The following is a 6,133-nucleotide window of genomic DNA, read 5'->3' on the forward strand; positions in this document are numbered from 1 at the left end:
CTCCTTCCCCCTCAAATGCTTCTTCAGTATGTTAGAGCTGTGAGGAATGGTTTTAGTCTTGTCACCAAATTAGAGTGAAGACTTTGGCCATATAATATACATGCTCCATTTTTAAAAAAATTTTGAATCTTGGGCAACTGTTCTCTTGTAGCTACTTTACAGTTTTTAAAAGCAGTTATTGTCCAAAGCTGGAAGAGCTTAAGTCTTCTCAGATGAGCATGTGAATGAATGGAGGGAGGTAAACAAAAAATAAAATTTAAAAAGACAAGGTCTGATAGGGGAGCAGCTGGATAAGAAAATAAAAAAAGGAACAGTAATTTCAAGTTTGTTCCAGCTATAATGTGGGTTCTTCTGACCTTAAGGCAGCATCACATGGCATACTTCTGAGTCCATTCCTGAGATATTCTGTTGTACTTATCTGTCTGTCTTATAGATCCATGCAATCTCTGGTATTAGGGGGTCATCTGGGTTTGGACCACCCAGCAGTGAACAAATGGATAAAAGAACTTTAAAAATAGTTAAAGCAGGTGACCACTGTGATCTTAGAATATCAAAACAAATGTAGCCATTCCTGTTGCTATTTTGATGATAAATTCTTATGGTAAATGCAACCTGGTTTGAAGGAGTAGTCTGTAGGAAGATGAATTGTCAAAAAGAATACACCACCTTGATATGGGTTGTCATTAAGTCCCATAATTGTGACTTGTCAATGAAACATCATCCCCAACTGGACCTGCAGAACATTGTGCCGGAGGGTCATGGGCCAAATCGCTAAGTTCCTTATTAATTCGTTTCAGCGCCATAGTCTGCTTTTCGTCTGGCTCCTCACTATCTTGGTGTGTGCTCAAAGGTCCAGCCCAAACTCTTGATTTTCTGGGCTGCTGGGAAGGGTTGCCTCTTTATCTCACACTGGTTCTTCCAGACATAGACGTAGACGGGCTGGGGCGTCCCTCACGCTGTGGCCTCAGTCTCTTCCCCGCCCACCTGACAGCTGCTGCATCCCTGACCCTATGGTGCTCATGCACATGACACGAGGTGAGAGTATTTTTCAATACTATCAAAAGGTTTGTTTTTTTTTGGTTGCACCCGGCAGCTTGTGGGATCTTAGTTCCCCAACCAGGGATTGAACCCGGGCCTTGGGCAGAGTCCTAACCACTGGACCACGAGGGATTTCCCAAGGTTTGATTTTTTTAAAAATATAGAATTAGGCTTTTTATCTTGTGTCATGTAACCGTCTATTTCCTTACCACCAATTTATTTTAATTTTGGATTAAATAAATGATTTGGATTAAATAAATAATTTTCTTATTTTCTTTTGTTTTGGATCTATCTCTCATGAGTTTCCCTAAACTCTTTTGGAACCTATAGGATTCTTTTTTTTGGCCACACTGCACCATGGCTTGTGGGATCGCAGTTCCCTGACCAGGGATTGAACCCGGGCCTGGAATCCTAACCACTAGGCCACCAGGGAACTCCCTATAGGATTTTTATTTTATTTTATTTATTTTCATTTCATTTCATTTCATTTCATTTTTTTGTCTGCGCTGCACGCAGCATGTGGGATCTTAATTCCCCAACCAGGGATGGAACCCATGCCCCCTGCAGTGGAAGCACGGAATCTTAACTGGACCACCGGGGAAGTCTCCCAAATTGATTTTATTAAACTATAGTTGATTTACAATGTTGTGTTGGTCTCTGATGTACAGAAAAGTGATTCAGTTATATATATACATAATATATATATTCTTTTTCATATTCTTTTCCATTATGGTTTAATTACAGGATATTGAATATAGTTGCCTGTGCTATATAGTAAGACTAATCCCAACTCCCAATCCATCCCTCCCCCATTCCCCCTCCCCCTTGGCAACCAAAAGTCTGTTCTCCATGTCTGTAGGTCTGTTTCATAGATAAGTTCATTTGTGTCATATTTTAGATTTCACATATAAGTGATATCATATAGTATTTGTCTTACTCTTTCTGACTGACTTTAATTAGTAGGATAATCTCTAGGGCCATCCATGTTGCTGCAAATGGCATTATTTCATTGTTTTTTTATGGCTGAGTAATATTCCATCGTATATATGTACCACATCTTCTTTATCCATTCATTTGTCAATGGACATTTAGGTTGTTTCCATGTCTTGGCTATTGTAAATAGTACTACTATGAACACAGGGGTGCCTGTATCTTTTCAAATTATGGTTTTGTCCAGATATATGCCCAGGAGTGGGATTGCTGGATCATATGGTAACTGTATTTTTAGTTTTTTTAAAAAATTAATCTTTATTGGAGTATAGTTGCTTTACAATGTTGTGTTAGTTTCTTGCTGTGCAGCAAAGTGAATCAGTCATACGTATACATATATCCACTCTTTTTACATTTATTTTTAATTTATTTTATTTTTTTATTATTTTTTTTAATGTGGCTGCCATTTCCTCAATTCTGGGAAAGGATCTTTTTTTTAAATTAATTTATTTATTTTTGGCTGTGCTGGGTCTTTGTTGCTGCACGCGGGCTTTCTCTAGTTGTGGTGAGCGGGGGCTACTCTTCGTTGTGGTGTGCAGGCTTCTCCTTGCAGTGGCTTCTCTTGTTGTGGAGCATGGGCTCTAGGCACGCGGGCTTCAGTAGTTGTGGTGCATGGGCTTCAGTAGTTGTGGCTTGTGGGCTCTAGAGCGCAGGCTCGGTAGTTGTGGCACACGGGCTTAGTTGCTCTGCAGCATGTGGGATCTTCCCAGACCAGGGCTCAAACCCATGTCCCCTGCATTGGCAGGAGAATTCTTAACCACTGTGCCACCAGGGAAAGCCCCCACTCTTTTTTTATATTTCCTTCCCATTTAGGTCACCACAGAGCACTGAGTAGAGTTCCCTGTGCTGTACTGTTCTCATTAGTTATCTAGTTTATATATAGCAGTGTATATATGTCAGTCCCAGTCTCCCAATTCATCCCACCCCCTTACCCCCTTGGTAACCATTCGTTTGTTCTCTACATCTGTGACTCTACTTCTGCTTTGCAAATAAGTTCATCTTTACCATTTTTCTAGATTCCACATGTAAGCAATATTATATGATATTTATTTTTCTCTTTCTGACTTATCTCACTCTGTATGACTATCTCTAGGTCCATCCACGTCTCTGCAAATGGCACTATTTCATTCCTTTTTAAGGCTGAGTAATATTCCATTGTATATATGTACCACATCTTCTTTATCCATTCCTCTGTTGATGGACATTTAGGTTGCTTCCATGTCCTGGCTATTGTAAATAGAGCTGCAATGAACATTTTGGTACATGACTCTTTTTGAATTATGGTTTTCTCAGGATATATGCCTAGGAGTGGGATTGCTGGGTCATATGGTAGCTCTATTTTTAATTTTTTAAGGAACCTCCGTACTGTTCTCCATAGTGGCTGTACCACTTTACATTCCCACCAACAGTGCAAGAGGGTTCCCTTTTCTCCACACCCTTTCCAGCATTTATTGTAGAATTTTTGATGATGGCCATTCTGACCGGTGTAAGGTGATACTTCATTGTAGTTTTGATTTGCATTTCTCTAATAATTAGTGATGTTGAGCATCTTTTCATGTGCCTCTTGGCCATCACTATGTCTTCTTTGGAGAAATGTCTATTTAGGTCTTCCACCCATTTTTTGATTGGGTTGTTTGTTTTTTTCATATTGAGCTGCATGAGCTGTTTGTTTATTTTTGTTTTTATTTTCATTACTCTAGGCAGTGGATCGAAAAAGATCTTGCTGCGATTTATGTCAAAGAGTGTTCTTCCTATATTTTCCTCTAAGAGTTTTATAGTATCCGGGCTTACATTTAGGTCTTTAATTCATTTTGAGTTTATTTGTGTGTGTGGTGTGAGGGAGTGTTCTAATTTCATTCTTTTACATGTAGTTGTCTTGTTTTCCCAGCACCAGTTATTGAAGAGACTGTCTTTTTTCCATCGTATATTCTTGCTTCCTTGGTCATAGATCAGGTGACCATATGTACGTGGGTTTATCTCTGGACTTTCTATCCTGTTCCATTGATCTATATTTCTATTTCATAGGTAAGCTCACTTGTGTCATATTCTAGATTCCACATATGTGATACCATATGGTATTTGTCTTTCTCTTTCTGACTGACTTAGTATGATAATCTCTAGGGCCATCATGTTGCTGCAAATGGCATTATTTCATTCTTTTTATATGGCTGAGTAATATTCCATTGTATATATGTACCACATCTTCTTTATCCATTCATCTGTCAGTGGACATTTAGGTTGTTTCCATGTCTTGGCTATTGTAAATAGTACTGCTATGAACACAAGGGTGCCTGTATCTTTTCAAATTATGGTTTTTTCCAGATATATGCCCAGGAGTGGGATTGCTGGATCATATGATAACTCTATTTTTAGTTTTTTGAGGAACCTCCATACTATTTTCCATAGTGGCTGCACCAATTTACATTCCCACCGCAGTATAGGAGGTGGATTTTTTAGTTCTTCAAGCTTCTAGAAGTTTCCTGTTGTGCTAATTCTCAGAGTTTGGCAAACAATTCCTTAGCCATATTTAATCACCTTTCTTTTTGGCACTTTCCCGTCTGCCTTTACATTCTCAACCTGAAGAAGCCAGGCTTTTCAGTTGGTTTTCCTGAAGAATATCTTTAACCTCTAATTCTATCTGCAGAGAATAGAAATACATGAAGCATTTCCTGTGGTTTGTAGAACTGGATCTCAAAATTAAGGTGCATATATGTTAAACATATTCAGGTGCATTTTAAGCTTGTGAGCATATGAGATAAATTTAGAGATTAGGGATTAATTGGTTTCTTTCTCCATCTTTATGCCAAATAGTGGTGTTTTATCCCTGAGCTATGTCTAAGTGTTGCCAGTCTTTTCAACATGATCATGCTGCCAACTACTTTCATTGTTTCCACTTTGCTGTGCTCCAGGGAAATGAGGACAAGCTGAGAATTAGACTGGGATTTAATATCCCAGGGTTACAACTTACTTGCTTAATAACCTTGGACAAATCACAAAGGCCTCACTAGTCCTTTGTTTCCTTATCTGTGAAGTGGGGAATGATAGTACATACCTCTTAGTTTGGATGTGAAGATTCAGTGGGATCTCATGATCCACCTTGCTAGCACGGGGTGTAAGTTTGGCTTTTAAAATTTTCTAATTAATCACTAGAATCTCTACATGTCAATATGTTTGGGGTCCCCTATTTAAAATCTCCTTTACAAATTTACTAAGAACTCTAGGTGCTTACTCTTCCGAAGGAGGCTCCTTCTCAACCCCAAATGGAGAGAAACTCAGAAAAGCCCGACCAGTCCACTGGTAGGCCCTGGTCTCAGCTGCTGTTGTTTGGTTGGGACCTTTTGAATAAATTGGTACTACTGAGGCCAGTGGGTCCTCACCCACTGCTGCCATGCCCCTTCTGGTCCAGATCCTTGCACACAACTTGGTGGCGCCCAAGCTTGGCCTCTCAAGGATACTTCTCTTCTGGTTACATCCACATACTCAGTTGTTGTGTCCTGTATTACCCTGTGACATCTGTGCCAAGACAACTGGATCCAGAGGAACTTGTCACCCGTCCAGACACCCCTTCCTTTCTGGATGTGTAATTAGATTTTATTTTCTACCAGTGGACCTCAGTTGTAATCATCCTAATTCATTTGAGAAATTCTGCTAACACTGAATTTCAAAAGGCAAGTGGCCAAGGACACCTTCCCCTTTGGAGACTCCTTAAGTCCACTTTGCAAATTTAGCCCCCTCCTCCAAGCTATTAGAGCTGAGTACCAAGCAAATCACCAAAGTTCCTATCACTTCATCATCTATCAGGAATGGCTTACTAAACCTAAATTTGTGTAATTAAGAAGGGTCATTCAAGTGATTATTTTGGGAACAAAGAAGGACTGCCAAGGGACTTTTTGACATTATCCAGACAGAAATAATCTGATACCTTCTTACTAAATAAGGTTAAAAAAAACTTCTGCTTCACCAGACACAGCCACATATGTGTAAAGTATCTAGCATGCCTCTGTCACTTAGTAGGTGCTCAAAAAATGTTAGTTCTCTCCTTCTTCCATTTCTCCTCAGCTTGACCACCCCTCAGCATCATTTAGCTGGGAACATGTAGCTTTCC

The 6,133-nt window shown here is 39.6% G+C and overlaps 1 pseudogene; it reads right to left on the reverse strand.

The window, feature by feature from the left end:
• Positions 1–368: 368 nt before the first annotated feature.
• LOC132366402 (ubiquitin-conjugating enzyme E2 D3-like) lies at positions 369–803 on the reverse strand (annotated as a pseudogene).
• Positions 804–6,133: the final 5,330 nt, after the last annotated feature.

The sequence above is a fragment of the Balaenoptera ricei genome, chromosome 5 (genome assembly GCF_028023285.1).
Source record: "Balaenoptera ricei isolate mBalRic1 chromosome 5, mBalRic1.hap2, whole genome shotgun sequence".
NCBI classification, from domain to species: Eukaryota; Metazoa; Chordata; class Mammalia; order Artiodactyla; family Balaenopteridae; genus Balaenoptera; species Balaenoptera ricei.